We start from the raw sequence: 18,578 nt of genomic DNA on the forward strand, positions 1-18,578 counted from the left end.
AGCCATATTGATGGTATAGTGGTAAAGCATGTGCCTGATGCTGTATTCAGACACATGATCCACAGATGTAACAGGCCAGTTGGGATGTAACAAGGTTGAATTTAATCTTTTTGTTATGTTTTCTGCTCCCAAGAATAACTAAAATTTTTCAATATTTCATTCTATATGTAAGCAGTGGCACGTGTAATATTCAACGCGCACAGGAATAGGTAAAATTGTTGATTATGCAAAATCCCAGTTACACTTACACCTCAGTTATTTATATTTATATTCCTGATCACAATAATGCAATTGGTTTTATTAGAAGCCAGTGTAACTAAAAGTCAGAGATAAATGAAGTTACAACATCCGCATGTAACTGAAAAACATTTTGAGCAAATCAACAGCGTATGAGGTATTGTTACAATTCATTCAAAAGGAAACACTACTGTCATTCTGAGAACATATTTGGAATTATCTGAAGGTAATCAACTTACAAAATAACTGGCATTAAAAGACCAGTTTTTCAAAATTTCAGTCGTTTGTTTTGCTTTGGTGGCTGCAAGACTCTGAAAATATAAACTGAAGCGCCAAAGAAACTGGTCTAGGTATGCATATTCAAATACAGAGATATGTGAACAGGCAGAATATGGTCCTGCAGTTGGCAACACCTGCGTAAGACAAGTCTCTGACGCAGTTGTTAGATCAGTTACTGTTACTACAATGACGGGTTATCAAAATTTAAGTGAGTTTGAATGTGGTTTTATATTCAGCACAAGAACAATGGGACACAGCTTCTCCAAGCTAGTGATGAAGGGAGATTATCCCATTTGACCATTTCATGAGTATACTGTGAATAGCAGGAATCTGGTAAAACATCAAATCTCCGACATTGCTGTGGCCGGAAAAAGATCCTGCAAGAATGAGGCCATTGACAAATGAAGAGAATCGTTCAACGTGACAGAAGTGCAACCCTTCCACAAATTGTAGCACATTTCAATGCTGGGTTATCAATAAGTGTCAGCATGTGAACCATTCAACAAAACATAATTGATGTGGGCTTTCACAGCTGAAGGCCCACTCATGTACCCTCGATTACTGCATGACACAATGCTTTATGCCTCGCCTGGGCCCGTCAACGCCTACATTGGACTGGTGATGACTGGAAACAAGTTGCCTGGTCAGACAAGTCTCATTTCAAATTGTATTGAGCAGATGGATGTGTACAGATATGGAGACAACCTGATGAATCCATGGACCCTGCATGTCAGCAGAGGACAGGTTAAGCTGGTGGAGGCTCTGTAATGGTGTGGGGTAAGTGCAGTTGGAGTGATATAGGACCCCTGATACATCTAGATATGACGTATGTAAGCATCCTGTATGATCACCTGCATCCATTCATGTCCATTGTGCATTCCAACGGACTTGGGCAATTCCAGCAGGACAATGGAACACCACACATGTCCAGAATTGCTACAGAGTGGCTCCAGGTACACTCTTCCGAGTTCAAATGCTTCTGCTGGCCACTAAACTCCCCAAACATGAACATTATTGAGCATATCTGGGATGCCTTGTAATGTGCTGTTCAGAAGAGATCTCCACTCCCTCATACCCTTACAGATTTATGGACGGCACTGCAGGATTCATGGTGCCATTTCCCTCTAGCACTACTTCAGGCATTAGTTGAGTTCATGCCACATCATGTTGTGGCACTTCTGCATGCTCGCGGGGGCCCCACATGATATTAAACAGGTGTACCTGTTTCTTTGGCCCTTCAGTGTAATTTTGTTGATGTATTTTTTCTTAATCTAACAACACCTCTCACTAACTAATTCAGTCAATAATTAAGATTTCAAACATTTTTTATAATAAAATATTCATTTTATGAGAAATGCCATACTTGTACATAGGGGCTTTCAGTAGAAGAAGTGGTAGTAGTAGTAGTAGTAGTAGTAGTAGTTGCAGTAGTAGTAGTAATAACAATAATAATGTTTCATGTACTTTTGTGAATTTTTAACCAGAAAAATTTTTCATAAACCAAACAATAGTAAAATATTAAAAGGCCATGTGAAATAGTTAAGTCTAACATACCGGAATTTCAGAGCATCAAGTAGTTTCAGAACTCACGTTACTTTTCTTTAAACAGCCGCCTTACTCTAAAATCAGCAGTCTGTAACTGATCAGTACAATGCTAAAATCTCAATATCAGATCACATTAGAGTCTGTGTCTGGCAAGTGCTCAGCTAACATCTACGTGTTGGATAAAGTGAAAGTTGTAATTGGGAAGTAAATGCTAAACATCTATGTAGCTTAAAGCCAGTGACCAGCCAGCATGCACGGAACATCTTGATGTTGGTTCATGAAAGTCTGTCACCAGCATTCTACATCTACACCTACATCTACATCTATACTCTGTAAATCACTGTGAGGTGCATGGCAGAGGTCACATCCCAACGTGCCAGTTATCAGAGCTTTTTCCTGTCCCACTCATGTATAGAGTACAGGAACTTTGATTATTTGAATGCCTTTGAGCATGCAGTAATTATTCTAATCTTATGCTCACGATCCCTATGTGAGTGACACACAGGGGATCATAATACATATTTGTACAGTCATCATTAAAATCTGGTTCCTGAAAGTTTGTTAATAGACTTTCTCGGGATAGTTTACATCTGTCTTCAAGAGTCTGCCACTTTAGTTCCTTCAGTATCTCTGTGACACTCTCCCATGGATTAAACAAACCTGTGATCATTCATGCTGCCCTTCTCTGTATACATTCAATATCCCCTTTCAGCCTGTTTGATACAGGTCTCACACATGTGAACACTATTCTAGGATGGTTCAGATGAATGATTTGCGAGCAATCTCTTTTGTAGCCCCATTACACTTTCCCAGTGTTATAGTTGAAGAGGGACTAACTCAGCTGCAAAATCATTATAGAATCTGACAGGGATTCCATTGGGGCCTGGAGCTTTGTTCAGTTTTAACGATTTCAGCTGTTTCTCAACACTACTGACACTAATACTTATTTCATTCATCTTTTCAGTGGTACAAGTATTAAATTGGGGTATCCTCCTGGGTTTTCCCTCATAAAGGAACATTTGAAAATGGAGTTAAGCTTTTCAGCTTTTGTTTTGCTACCCTCAGTTTCGATTCCTGTCTCATTCGCTAGGGATTGAACACTAACTTTGGTGCCACTAACAGTCTTTACATATGACCAGAATTTCTTTGGGTTCTGTGGAAGACAATTTGACAATATTCTGCTATGGTACTCATTGTAAGTGTCATGTATGGCTCTCGTGACAGCCAAATGCATTTCATTCAGCATTTCTCTATCTATAGCCCTATGCTTTGTTTTACACCTATTATGCAGTGATCTCTGTTTCTTTAAAAGTTTCTTTACTGTATGTGTATACCATGGACATTCCCTCCCAATATAGACTGTTCTACTGGGTACATATCTATCAAGTGCATAGTTGCAACAAATATGTTGTTTAATCTAGAATGTCTGCGATCAAGAAATATTTTTGATTCTGAACATCTCACATGAAATAATAAATATGTAACTTCAAAGTGCTAATATTCCACCACTAATATTTACAGGACAGTGTTGTTAATTTTGTGATCATATTACTACATATTTTGTGTGCACTGTCACATTCACGTGTCTGTCAGTGTACATTATACCACCATGAACTTTGACCAATGCTGTTACAGTGTTTAATGATTGTGTGACTCTTCTTTTGTGTATAATTGCAAAGGAAGAGATGCATATTCCTTTACCTTTATAAATTACAAATTGTAAAACTGGAACTGGCTATCATTTACAGTATAATGCAAATAAAGTGGGATGAATTTATTTTAAAATTCGTTTCTTGTCAATTCTACATCATTTGTCACTATTTCTAATAGCATCAGGTTCCAGGATATTTTTAGTACTGTAAGATACAAGATTTCAAGTTTTGTCAAAACTGAGTGCAACATCAAACAACAGGTAAGCGGGCTGTTGCAGGGTCCAGCAGGTTGCTGAAGATGGGCCTATTGGCACTGTGTTTCTGAGAACCAAACACAACAATCCTGGATGACAACAGGAACACCAGCGTGTGTTCAGAGACAACTCTGGCAGCCATCACTGTGACCTATGTCACCCACTATGCCAACAGGTGGTGTCCATATCACCAATAGAATGTGCAGCAACAATGGCACTAGTTGCGTTTTGCAACATCATGTGACTGCAAGCAGATCATGTTATATTCCTCCACAGACACAGTATTTAGGCCATGACCATGCAGTTTGGTTCTTACCACTGAGTCAGTCCCCACAGTTCAGTTCAGGCCACTGAACCAGGACCAAGTTCCAGTTGCAATTGAGGGCAACTTCGCCTTCGCCATCCCGACAAGCAGCTAGCTGATTTAGCTGATTAACGAGGTTCCACCTCATTGTCCATGCCTCTGAGGACTTCAGTAACCAGACTCGGCCTCTGTTGGTTCACTGACACAATCCTGGACATATCATCTCCACAATCACCCAGCTTGTCTGCAATGAGCCACCACTCACTGACCTCAGCCTCACATGACTCAGGTGTCAGGAGTTTGTTTTGACTTTTTCATTGCCTTTTCTGATTCTAATTACAGACAACCATCCCATCTGTGGTTCATCTGGACTTAGAAATTGTACTGTTCAAACTCAACACAAATTGTGGTCCACTCCAAATAAATTACTTTCCTACATGTCATTTGCATCAAGTTCCATAAATCATTACTCACAATAATGTGATTCTTGTTTCATGTCGACTTGGAGCCTGAGTGATCTCAGGTAAGGGTGTTTCAGTCAATAGAGAAGAGACTTTCATTTCAGTCAATGGCAATGAGGATTGCTGTACAGAAACACACAAATTCTAATGGTCACCAGAGTAAACTATGTTTGTCAGATGATTTTTCCACCAGTCTTTGTATCATCATGTCTGATGTTCTAACATTCCATTCTCCTTGCAATAGGTTCATGGTCAACACCAAACACAAGTTTTCTTTTTATTGGAACGCAAACACCATACACGAGAACTTATGCTGAACAACACGAGAACTTATGCTGAACAAGCCGGCTAGCATCATCACATCACCGGAGGTACCTAACCGTCTTCCTTGATGCACCTCCAGGGTCGAAGTGATCTGGGCAGTGCCAATGCCATTTTCCACTTTTGATGAGACTGCAGAGCCTTATGTCGAAGACATTGACAGCTTGGACCAGCATTTCATCGGACATGGACTCTCAGGCGATTCCCATCAACGAGCCTTCTTATTAGCTTCCTTAGGTGTCAGAGTTTACTGCCTACTGGTGCATTTGGACCCTGAGGTCAAACCTTGTGGCTTTTCACATGTTCAACTTAAGACTAAATTGGTAGAGTACTTTACTTTCCACAGACATGTTGCCGCTGCTCACATAAATCGTTTCACATTCACACAATGAACGGCCAAGCACAATGTAGCTGTTGATTTCAGTGCATCAAGTATACAATTTCTTATGCAAATTAATGCAGGGCCATGGCCAAACTCATCACTCAAAATGCACATCATCTTGAGATCACTCAGTGACACTGCACAATTATTCAGCTAGACAGGATGCGGGCTCAGACAACTTACTGGCTGTAAGCTCCCACATGAATGCCAGGTCTGCAGTTCTGGTCCCACACCTTCTGGCTCCTCGCTAGCCATTCTACCAGTCTTTCAGTTTCAGAAGTGCCCCCTCCAGGTTCCTAGCAGATTCAGCTCCTACCACAGCAGCTCTACATTCACCAGTTGGCAACTGCTGGTTGGTACACTGCCAGCATTCACAACTGCAGCTCCAATCCCACTGGCTACTGATGATGGGGGTCCTGAGCCATCACCTACAACTGATGCCATCTGCTCAAGAGGACTCCAAGCTGTCAAGATGGTAATGGTCAACCATCTTTTCCCTAGGGTATGGGGAGGAATTCTGTACCCAGACACATAGTCCACCAATATAAGAGGCCGTTCCAGTGGGTTGCTGAAAAACAGGCCTGCTGGAGGCTTGTTTTTGAGAACCAAACACAATAGTCCCAGGTAACAACAGCAACACCAATACATGTTCAAGGGTAACTCTGGCAGCCACTACCCATTTCACCAACAAGCAGTGTCCACTTCACAAACAAGATGCATGGAAATCAGGACAGGACTTGCATCAACAGTGTTACTTGCCCGCAACCAGGCCATGCAATATTCCTCCACCGACACAGTATTAAGGGTGCTGTTGGCCATGGCACGGAAGTTTCATCCTGCCACTGAACCAGCCCTCCAATCAGTACCAGCAGTTGCACCAGAACCAACTTCCAGTTGCTGATCCAAGATAACTTGCACCATCCCATCAAGTAGCCAGCTGGTCAACACTGACTCTCTGCCTGGTGTCTGAGGACTCTGGCTCACAGATTTGGTTTCTGCCGGTTCATTGACACCATCCTGGACACTATTGCCTGTACTAGCAGCTAGCCAGTCTGCAACAAACTACTGCTCACTAACCTTGGCCTCTCAGGAGACAGGTGCCAGGACTTGGTATTTGCCTTTTCATTGCCTGTTGTGTTCATAATTATGCACAGCCAACCTAACTATGCTTTATCTGGACTTAGAAATTGTACAAACTCTAGGCTGATTATGGTCCTCTCCAGACATATCACTTTCCTACTTGTCATTTATCATCAAGTTCTAGAAAACCATTATTCGGACACTTCACCTGAAAACCAAAAGATCGCAGGGTCGAATCCTGGCCAGACCCAGACCACACAAATTTCCAGGCTGTCTTTAATCCAGCCTTCACCTCTCAGTGATATGTAAAGTTTTGCCAGGAAACAATTCATGGTTCAGATTCCATGTTAAACTGTAGTTCCCATTTCCCTGGTTGGATACTGGGGTAGATTAGGGACATGCAAACTGATGAAGTAGCATCCAATTGAAAGACTTGTTCTTGGCCATTGAGCTGCATGAAATTATTATTATTATCATTAATAAGTAACATTACCACATACCAAGTCTGTTTTGTTTGCAGATGATATGAACATTGCAATAAATAGCAAATCAAGTATTATTTCAAAAAGTCTATTAATGACATTTTCATGGCCATTAATTAATGGTTCCTAACTAGTTCTTTGTCACTAAACTATGGGAAAAGAACCAAAAACACACAGGCACACTACATGCTTTTCAGAACTTGTAAGAACTTCCCCTTCACTACATGCCTAAAATATGGTGACCAGCTGCCAGAAGAAGTTGAGAGTGCTTAGTTCTTGGGGTTACAGCTTAATAATAAATTCAACCGGGAGGAGCCCACCACAGAACTGGTGAAGTGCCTAAACAAATCTTTGTTTGTAGTGCTGATGTTGTCAGAATTAGGTGATACAAAAATTAAGAAAAACTAGCATACTTGGCTTATTTTCATTGTATTATGCTATAAGGGATCATTTTTTGGGGTAACTCATCAAGTAAAGCTAAAATCCAAAAATGTGTAATGTGAATTAGTTGTGCTGAGATCTCACGAATGTCCTGCGGAGACCTGTTCAAGGCACTAGAGACACTAACCATTGCTTTCCGTTGCATTTATTCCTTAATAAAACTTGTCATAAATAATATATCTATTTCTCAAAACAACAACTCAGTTCATGGAATCAGTACTAGAAATAAGAACAATCTTCACAGAGATTTAAAGTCAATTACTTAGGTTCAGAAAGGTGTCCATTATTCAGAAACAAACATTTTAAATAACTTGCCAGCAGCCACAAAAATTTAAACTTCTAATAAAGTTCAGTTTAAGAAGAGCCTGAAGGATTTATTGGTGGTTTCAGAGAAATGAATTTGGAGCATCCCAATGCATGGTCCATGTGGTATCGATAGCTAGGATGCCATGGCGTAGCTGCCAGTTAAGCTGGCACTACGATAGACAATGATGACAGCACCCTCTAGCAGGCGCTATTCAGCTCTACGAGCACCACTGTAGACTCAGAGCAGACGGCTGGGACACTTCGCACCTTATTGCAAAGTTATGTATTCGTTTTGCTAGAGTAAAGGTGATTTAAATTCACACTGTAGTATCGAGGTGTATTATCTTTTCCTGCTCCTACTCACGTGCCGCCTTCCAGGTGGGATACAAAAAGTGGCGACAAGGTTTCCCCTATCATTTCCTTTTTTGCTCGGTACTGCGTTCTTTTCATGCTAGCCTCAGTACAAGACTTTCATTTGTGTAACCCATGGCTTCACCACAGGACCAGGCTCCGCTGTCCGATTTTGTACGTTTTCAGGCTCAGCAAATTACGCAGCTGCTTGCTGCCATAAATGGACTGGTCACACTACAAACTGCAGCTACTCTGACGCCACTGCCTGTACCGATGCCGTCGCCGATGGCACTGCCATTTCGTGCCTTCAATCCTGACATCGAACGCTGGCCAGAATACATCGCCCAGTTTGAGGCACACTTCGCAAAATACAACATACCAGGAACAGAGCAGCTTCCTTTTTCATTGCCAACGCAGGTGTTGTGTTGTACCGTGTGCTCGTCAAGTTGTTTCCCACCACCCACCCAGAAACTAAAATGTATGACGAAGTGATTGATGCTTTGAACTCCCACTTCCATGACAGTGTAAATGTGGTAGCTGCATGCAACAAATTCTTTCACCTCTGGCGTGTCCCTACTCAGTCGAATAAATCTTGGTTAGTGGACCTTCAGGGACTAATTTCTGATTGTGACTTTAATTGCTCATGTGGACACTCATATGTGGATACAATGATTAGAGACGCTATTGCACAGAATGTGGTGGATCACCGCATCCGCGATCAAGTCCTCAGATTTAAAAACCCGTCTTTGCAGGAAGTAGTAGACTTGCTAGACAGACAAGATACATTAGACATGGCTACTTCCACGTTCGACATTACCCCAGGTGTGTGTACGGTTAGTGCGGCACAACACGTGCCCTCCCTCCTGGCACCAGCCATGTTCCGCCACTTGCAGGCACATAAACATGGTTGAAACCAGGCACCCTCTCAGAAACTGAAATCATGTCCGAACTGTTTTTGTGCCCACCCACAGGAAGTTGCCCATCCCGTCAAGCACAGTGTTATTTTTGTAATAAGAAAGGACACGTGCAAGCTGTGTGCAGTAAGAGAAATTCTGATTCCCAACTTCTCTCCCATTCACGTGACTCACGTGGGCGTCATCGCAATGGCAACTGCCATGATCATGCTTCACATCAGCCTATGGATGTTAATGCCATTTATTCAAAGCGTTCTGCTTCACGTGCTTCAACAGCTCATCGTGTGAATCAAGTTTTGCCAGACACTTCCTCTCACATTCAGCGTGATGCGAGGAAACTTTTTGTGACTTTGAACATTTGTGGAGGTTCTGTTCGCTTGCAGGTGGACACTGGTGCGTCAGTCTCCTTACTGAACAAATCTACATATGCCTTGCTTGGTTCGCCCCCACTTCGTCATTCACATTCCACACTGACTGCATTTACTGGACAAGAAATCTCAGTGCTCAGCATGTGTAGTTTGCAAGCCACGTATGGTGCAACGACCCGTACAGTGTCTTTCCATGTGCTCCGCTCTAGTGATGCTACGAACATTTTTGGCATGGACACATTTGTACTTTTTGGCCTCACAATTCAGGACAATGTACTTTGCATCAACACTAGTGACCATGCAGACAGTGTTGCTGCACTATGCGATGATTTTGCAGAACTATTTTCTAATGGACTTGGTTGCACCACAGACTTTGCAGCACATGTTGTAGTTAAAGACAATTCCATGCCTATTTTCCAGCGCGCACGCTCAGTAACGCACGCTCCGCGTGATGCCGTAGCTTGTGAACTTATGCATTTGCAAGACAGTGGTGTCATTGGACCTGTTTCATCTTCACCATGGGCTTTGCCTATAGTGTGTGTGAAGAAACCCAATGGTCGTCTACGTATTTGTGCTGACAGTAGTCTACAGTAAATCCCCAGACAGTGGTAGCTACATTTCCCTTATTGAGTCCTAAGTCATTTTTGATAAGCTTGGTGTGGGAAAATTCTTCTCCACGATTGACTTGCGGGACACATACTTCCAGATTCCGCTCAACGAACAGTTTCAGTGCTATTTTGTGATCAACACCCACCTTGGCTTGTTCAAGTTTCGCCGCCTTCTGTTCGGTTGTGCTTCGGCTCCTGCTATTTTTCAGTCTTATTTGCAGCAGTTGTGTGCCACTGTCTCTGGTTGTTCCAACTATCTGGACGATATAGTTGTATCAGGTCTCACCCCTGATGAACATTTGCAGAATTTGTGTGCCTTATTTACTGTACTTTTGCAGGCAGGACTAAAGTGTTAAAGAGACAAGTGCAAATTTTTTCAAACTGAGATTCAGTATTTAGGACATATGATTAACGTACAGGGTATCCACCCCTTGCCATCACATCTCAGTGTGCTTAGAGACTTGCCAGTGCCCAGGAACTTGAAAGAACTTCAGTCAGTGTTGGACAAAATTACATATTATGTTAGGTTTATTCCAAATGCAGCGCAGATTGCAGCGCCTTTGCATCGCCTTCGGCGTAAGAACATTCCTTTTGTTTGGTCTTCGGAATGTGACGCTGCTTTTCACAAGCTCAAAATCTGCTTTGTTGAGTGATCACTGTTTGATTCCTTTTGATCCCTCCAAGCCAGTTGTTTTGAAATGGATAAGTTAAAGTTAGATATAGTGGGAATTAGTGAAGTTCGGTGGCAGGAGGACTTTTGGTCAGGTGAATACAGGGTTATAAATACAAAATCAAATAGGGGTAATGCAAGAGTAGGTTTAATAATGAATAAAAAAAAATAGGAGTGCGGGTTAGCTACTACAAACAGCATAGTGAACGCATTATTGTGGCCAAGATAGACACAAAGCCCATGCCTACTACAGTAGTACAAGTTTATATGCCAACTAGCTCTGCAGATGATGAAGAAATTGATGACATGTATGACGAGATAAAAGAAATTATTCAGGTAGTGAAGGGAGACGAAAATTTAATAGTCATGGGTGACTGGAATTCGTCAGTAGGAAAAGGGAGAGAAGGAAACATAGTCGGTGAATATGGATTGGGGGGAAGAAATGAAAGAGGAAGCCGCCTAGTAGAATTTTGCACAGAGCATAACTTAATCATAGCTAACACTTGGTTCAAGAATCATAAAAGAAGGTTGTATACCTGGAAGAATCCTGGAGATACTAAAAGGTATCAGATAGATTATATAATGGTAAGACAGAGATTTAGGAACCAGGTTTTAAATTGTAAGACATTTCCAGGGGCAGATGTGGATTCTGACCACAATCTATTGGTTGTGAACTGCAGATTGAAACTGAAGAAACTGCAAAAAGGTGGGAATTTAAGGAGATGGGACCTGGAGAAACTGAAAGAACCAGAGGTTGTAGAGAATTTCAGGGAGAGCATAAGGGAACAATTGACAGGAATGGGGGAAAGAAATACAGTAGAAGAAGAATGGGTAGCTCTGAGGGATGAAGTAGTGAAGGCAGCAGAGGATCAAGTAGGTAAAAAGACGAGGGCTAATAGAAATCCTTGGGTAACAGAAGAAATATTGAATTTAATTGATGAAAGGAGAAAATATAAAAATGCATTAAATGAAGCAGGCAAAGGGGAATACAAACGTCTCAAAAATGAGATCAACAGGAAGTGCAAAATGGCTAAGCAGGAATGGCTAGAGGACAAATGTAAGGATGTAGAGGCTTGTCTCAGTAGGGGTAAGATAGATACTGCCTACAGGAAAATTAAAGAGACCTTTGGAGAGAAGAGAACCACTTGTATGAATATCAAGAGCGCAGATGGCAACCCAGTTCTAAGCAAAGAAGGGAAGGCAGAAAGGTGGAAGGAGTATATAGAGGGTTTATACAAGGGCGATGTACTTGAGGACAATATTATGGAAATGGAAGAGGATGTAGATGAAGATGAAATGGGAGATAAGATACTGCGTGAAGAGTTTGACAGAGCACTGAAAGACCTGAGTCGAAACAAGGCCTCAGGAGTAGACAACATTCCATTAGAACTACTGATGGCCTTGGGAGAGCCAGTCATGACAAAACTCTACCATCTGGTGAGCAAGATGTATGAGACAGGCGAAATACCCTCAGACTTCAAGAAGAATATAATAATTCCAATCCCAAAGAAAGCAGGTGTTGACAGATGTGAAAATTACCGAACTATCAGTTTAATAAGTCACAGCTGCAAAATACTAACGCGAATTCTTTACAGACAAATGGAAAAACTGGTAGAAGCGGACCTCGGGGAAGATCAGTTTGGATTCCGTAGAAATGTTGGAACACGTGAGGCAATACTAACCTTACGACTTATCTTAGAAGAAAGATTAAGAAAAGGCAAACCTATGTTTCTAGCATTTGTAGACTTAGAGAAAGCTTTTGACAATGTTAACTGGAATACTCTCTTTCAAATTCTGAAGGTGGCAGGGGTAAAATACAGGGAGCGAAAGGCTATTTACAATTTGTACAGAAACCAGATGGCAGTTATAAGAGTCGAGGGGCATGAAAGGGAAGCAGTGGTTGGGAAAGGAATGAGACAGGTTTGTAGCCTCTCCCTGATGTTATTCAATCTGTATATTGAGCAAGCAGTAAAGGAAACAAAAGAAAAATTTGGAGTAGGTATTAAAATTCATGGAGAAGAAGTAAAAACTTTGAGGTTCGCCGATGACATTGTAATTCTGTCAGAGACAGCAAAGGACTTGGAAGAGCAGTTGAACGGAATGGACAGTGTCTTGAAAGGGGGATATAAGATGAACATCAACAAAAGCAAAACGAGGATAATGGAATGTAGTCAAATTAAATCGGGTGATGCTGAGGGGATTAAACTAGGAAATGAGACACTTAAAGTAGTAAAGGAGTTTTGCTATTTAGGGAGTAAAATAACTAATGATGGTCGATGTAGAGAGGATAATGAATGTAGACTGGCAATGGCAAGGAAAGCGTTTCTGAAGAAGAGAAATTTGTTAACATCGAGTATAGATTTAAATGTCAGGAAGTCGTTTCAGAAAGTATTTGTATGGAGTGTAGCCATGTATGGAAGTGAAACATGGACGATAAATAGTTTGGACAAGAAGAGAATAGAAGCTTTCGAAATGTGGTGCTACAGAAGAATGTTGAAGTTTAGGTGGGTAGATTACATAACTAATGAGGAGGTATTGAATAGGATTGGGGAGAAGAGAAGTTTGTGGCACAACTTGACTAGAAGAAGGGATCGGTTGGTAGGACATATTCTGAGGCATCAAGGGATCACCAATTTAGTACTGGAGGGCAGCGTGGAGGGTAAAAATCGTAGAGGGAGACCAAGAGATGAATACACTAAGCAGATTCTGAAGGATGTTGGTTGCAGTAGGTACTGGGAGATGAAGAAGCTTGCACAGGATAGAGTAGCATGGAGAGCTGCATCAAACCAGTCTCAGGACTGAAGACCACAACAACAACAACAACCTACCTGCCCGATTAAGGGATCTGACATTCCACACTCCGATCCGTAGTATGCCAGTTTTCTTTCTCCTGATAGTGATATCCTCTTGAGTAGTCCCCACCTGGAGATCTGAATGGGGGACTATTTTACCTCCAGAATATTTTACCCATGAGGACACCATCATCTTTTAATCATACAGTAATGCTGCATGCCCTTGGGAAAAATTACGGCTATAGTTTCCCCTTGATTTCAGCCGTTCACAGTACCAAAACAGCAAGGCCATTTTGGTTAGTGTTACAGGGCCAGATCAGTCAATCATCCAGACTGTTGCCCCTGCAACTACTGAAAAGGCTGCTCCCCCTCTTCAGGAACCACACATTTGTCCGACCTCTCAACAGATACCCCTCCATTATGGTTGCACCTACGGTACGGCTATCTGTATCGTTGAGGCACGCAAGCCTCCCCACCAATGGCAAGGTCCATGGTTCATGGGGGGGGGGGGGGGGGGGGGGGGGGGCTTGCTTCACCAATAGATAGCAAGGGTGAATACTAAAAAAGATACTTAGGCTTATATAACAACAGAAAACAGACTTATATCTACGCAAGTAACTGTTTTCTGCACTTTTGCTTTATGCACCATGTGACTTTGTAGACATATAGATGCTATTAATTCAGTATATTATGGTTACTTTAACACTACCGTCCCCACCTGGAGATCCGAATGGGGGACTATTTTACCTCCGGAATATTTTACCCATGAGGACACCATCATCTTTTAATCATACAGTAATGGTGCATGCCCTTGGGAAAAATTACGGCTATAGTTTCCCCTTGATTTCAGCCGTTCACAGTACCAAAACAGCAAGGCCATTTTGGTTAGTGTTACAGGGCCAGATCAGTCAATCATCCAGACTGTTGCCCCTGCAACTACTGAAAAGGCTGCTCCCCCTCTTCAGGAACCACACATTTGTCCGACCTCTCAACAGATACCCCTCCATTATGGTTGCACCTACGGTACGGCTATCTGTATCGTTGAGGCACGCAAGCCTCCCCACCAATGGCAAGGTCCATGGTTCATGGGGGGGGGGCTTGCTTCACCAATAGATAGCAGGGGTGAATGCTAAAAAAGATACTTAGGCTTATATAACAACAGAAAACAGACTTATATCTACGCAAGTAACTGTTTTCTGCACTTTTGCTTTATGCACCATGTGACTTTGTAGACATATAGATGCTATTAATTCAGTATATTATGGTTACTTTAACACTACCGTGGCACAAGGAATTATCTATTGAGGGTATTACGATCTTGACCTACAGATACAGTGATGCATGAGAAAAGTTTAGGATACAGGATAAAGGTATAATGCTGCCTGAACGCAGAAAGAGATCAGCACGAGTTACCAACACCGGGAGGCTGGATCAGTTGCTGCTAACTTCTAAATGACCTGTGATGCAGGATGTACCAGATATGAAGCTGGTAACAACATAGTTTTTGGTATAAAGTCAATGTTTAAGATGTCTGAAGGAAAATGTAGGTGAGGACACACAGAAAAATGTAGCAAATGCCAGACTGGCACTGGAGTCAGGGTGCCGGCAAGTAGCCTTAGTTCATACTGAACTGCACTGTGGTCAGGTGCTGCAATTGTCTGGCCAGCAGGTGCCCACAGCCTGTGCCAAAATGGCGCTGCAGTCAGGCGGACTGCAGTTCCCACCTTTGCCACGAGCTGTCATTTTACACACCAGTTAAATATGCAACAGATAACATTCATGCCTTCTGAGAACTTCCATGGCATGTGCTGCTTAAATTGTTTAAATTCTACAAAAGCGATGATATTCAATTACCTAACATTGTCCTGTGAATTTGAACCAGAACTGTAAGCAGTGGCCTATAAACAAAATAACTGCTATGCCAGACAAGTTGTCCAGCTGTACTTACTTAACGTTATCTGCTTGAAGCTGGGGAAAGATGCTAGTTCTATACTACAGAAGAATTCTTGAATCGTAATGTATAATACCCACACACTTGTAACATTGAGATTCATCCTCAGTTCCTTGTGTGTGTGTGTGTGTGTGTGTGTGTGTGTATTTGTTTGTGTGTGTGTGTGTGTTTGTGTGTGTGTACTTATCACTGTAAGTTATTTTAAACATTGTATATTTTTGTGAATGACTCTGTCTAACATGTAAATACTTAAGTATAAAATGGATTAGTTGTATTTACTTAATCCCATAGTTTTAACCACAGCCTGCTTGTAAAATTGACTCTTTCCATATCCTGTGATCTGTTTACAATATAGAGTCACAGAACACAAAATACATAAATAAACAGTTGTTTCTAGCAAAATAAGACTTCAAAAATTAGTGTAACAGCTAATTTTTTTAATAGCTTCTAGTGGTGAATTTTGTGGAGTCACTGCACTGAGTGCCAGTTATGTGGTGCTTTAATTTTTTGTGATTACATTTATTTATCATAAATAATTCCACTTGCACACAGCATTTGCAGAATAATAAAGAAATGATGGATTATTATATATCAGCCTGCAGGAATGTAGATAGACTTTGCCGCAAAACAATTATTTCCCAAAAATGTATTTTGATTGATAATGATTCCCACTATACTGATAAAAGCCTTTCAGGCTAGTTACCAGAGTTTCTAGAGCTCAGAGAGAAAAAGAATTGGCAGGTTGATTGTGACAGCATTCTTAAGTGTGTATCATTATCAGCCCATGGATAACAGAAAGCAGCAGGTGCCCACAGGCAACAGTCTCAGGCAGTGGCTCTTGTGTGGCTTGTACTTGCTAATGTAGTTGTGATTGTGATTTTGGTTCAGGCTGCAGCAGCAATGATGCTGACACGTGTGTTTAATCAAGGCTAGCATTAAAGTCTCTACTCCAAAATTTAGCATGGAAGTGTCTCACTAGAACTATCTCTCTCTTAGTGATCTGCAAAGATTTCTATGGGACGGGGTGTGCATTCAATTGGCCAGCTCCGATTCTTCACCTTGCCAAGCAAATTATTTTCCAACAGCTTTTGTAACTGTTACATACTGTCCTCATTTTCTGTGGTAAAAGCACCACACACGCTGTCCAAGAAAGTTTTTCTCAGAAGGTATTCTTTTGTTGAGGCAAGTTGCATTTTCTCTGATACTTGCAAATATCTCAAGTCCAGTACTTGTATCGTTTCATCTTCAAAAAGTGTCCTTATATCTACAAATGTCTGCTTTTGATGCAGTCCGAGATACAGTGTTGTTGGGTCCTTGTACAGTTGGTCCCTGTAGTTCCCACAATAGAAGCTGGCAGAGGAGGGGGGAGCAGATCATTCACTACGTTGTCTTTCTCAGCATCTGGCTCCAACCTCCAGACAATTCTGTCAGCTCAGACACCAAGTGTCTACTCTGTGTGTCTAGCTGGTATGTGTTTCCCCTTCCCTTCAGGCCCTTGTTACTCTGCCTAATCGACATATTACAAGCTAGCACTAACTAAACTGTCTAAACTAATGAAATATGGACAAGTGTAGAAAATAATGCAGAGCATTGCGAAACACTTGACAGTGAAGACTGTGTAATTTTCTTTTTTTTCCTTGTTGGATGCTTGAAAACAATCACTTTGGATAGAGGTGTGGTTAGTCTTTGTTTCTGTTGTATGAGTAGTTTTGGCTATATTTCCCAGTTATAGAGAAAGAGCAGGTGAAGTTATAACACAAGATTCGATCTGACAACAGCACAAGTGAAATTAGAACAATTGGAAACTGCAATTGGCAGTAGTAAAGCTATAGGATCAGTAGACATATTTTCACACTGATGCCTACAGGCCAGTGCCTACATTCCAGTCACCCCCAGTGTAAAGAATGGAGTATCTGAAGGATTCAGGGCCAAAGTGTGGGTGAAATTATGACTTGTGTTCTGGTCCCTCTGTCGCTAGTATGACACACCATCTGTGGCATGTAGCTAGTGTCATAATAAGAAGAATATTCTGTCAGTTGAATTTGTTTCTTTCAGTAAGTGCTCTAGCCACTCACCCCTGTTGCATTTAAGATAACATACTGAGAGGAGCGTTATGATTAAAGCTACTTTGCATGAAGTCAGCAGGACCTCATCTGGGATGTGACACAAAATTATTAATAATTGCAAGACATATGGCTTCATGGTGATTGAAAACTATGTTGGATCCCAGGGGAAGGAGGGGTACACCATCCATATTTGCATATTTTGTGGCACTGTGATAACAGATGTAGTTATAATTACCAAGGAACAAAGCCCATTGTTATAGGCGTTGAGCCATTTTCTAGGGGAGCTCTGAACAGGAGCTAAAAATGCATATTGCCAGCTTACATACTGTTAATAGTGAAACATGGTTTCATAAAAATAGAAATGAAATTTTTTACATTATAAAAGGTCACCAAGACCTCCTACATTTTAGTGTAATTGTGTTGTGCTGCCATTAATGTTTGAGGGGTAAATGCCGTTGGTTGCTCAGTGCATCTTTGTGAGGTAACACAGTGCTGATGCAGAAGTACAACACTAATATCACAAGCATGACACACTTGTCCATCGCACAAGTCCCTAAGCACAGAGCAGTTTTAAGTTACTGTTTCAGTCATAGAAATGCACTGTGGCAGGTAATGGCCCATATAAACTTGGCATTCTTTTTTTTGTTGCGAGTAAAAAATTTCCTTCCCCTGAGAAATGCACTATCCCCAGTAGTTAAGTTAACCTTATACAACAGAGTTCTGGCAGTTTCTGGTGATTAAGGTTAGCAGTGTGGTACTGGTGTGCAAGACTCACACTCCCCCTTGGCTGTAGAACTTACTTGGAGTTACTTGCCGATCTTCTTTCTGGTTAATCGGCTGCAATATTCTGCCAAACTTCTTCTCCGAAGAACAGATGCTACTCTGGAGTAATTTTCTATACTTTTAAATAACTCGGTACACTCAAGAGTACTTTGAATTCAATCTCACTATATTTCATAACACATAACAGTTTTCATACACTAAACATTTCCCGTAAGCTCGACACCTTCCGGTCCGATAGAAGCTATTACAATCATCTTTCTATATGTACAGTCTATAAATCTCTACAAGTTTACCAAGCCAACTGTCCTGACTTTACGGCAGTAAATGAGAG

Source organism: Schistocerca nitens, chromosome 6, assembly GCF_023898315.1.
Source record: "Schistocerca nitens isolate TAMUIC-IGC-003100 chromosome 6, iqSchNite1.1, whole genome shotgun sequence".
Classification (NCBI taxonomy): domain Eukaryota; kingdom Metazoa; phylum Arthropoda; class Insecta; order Orthoptera; family Acrididae; genus Schistocerca; species Schistocerca nitens.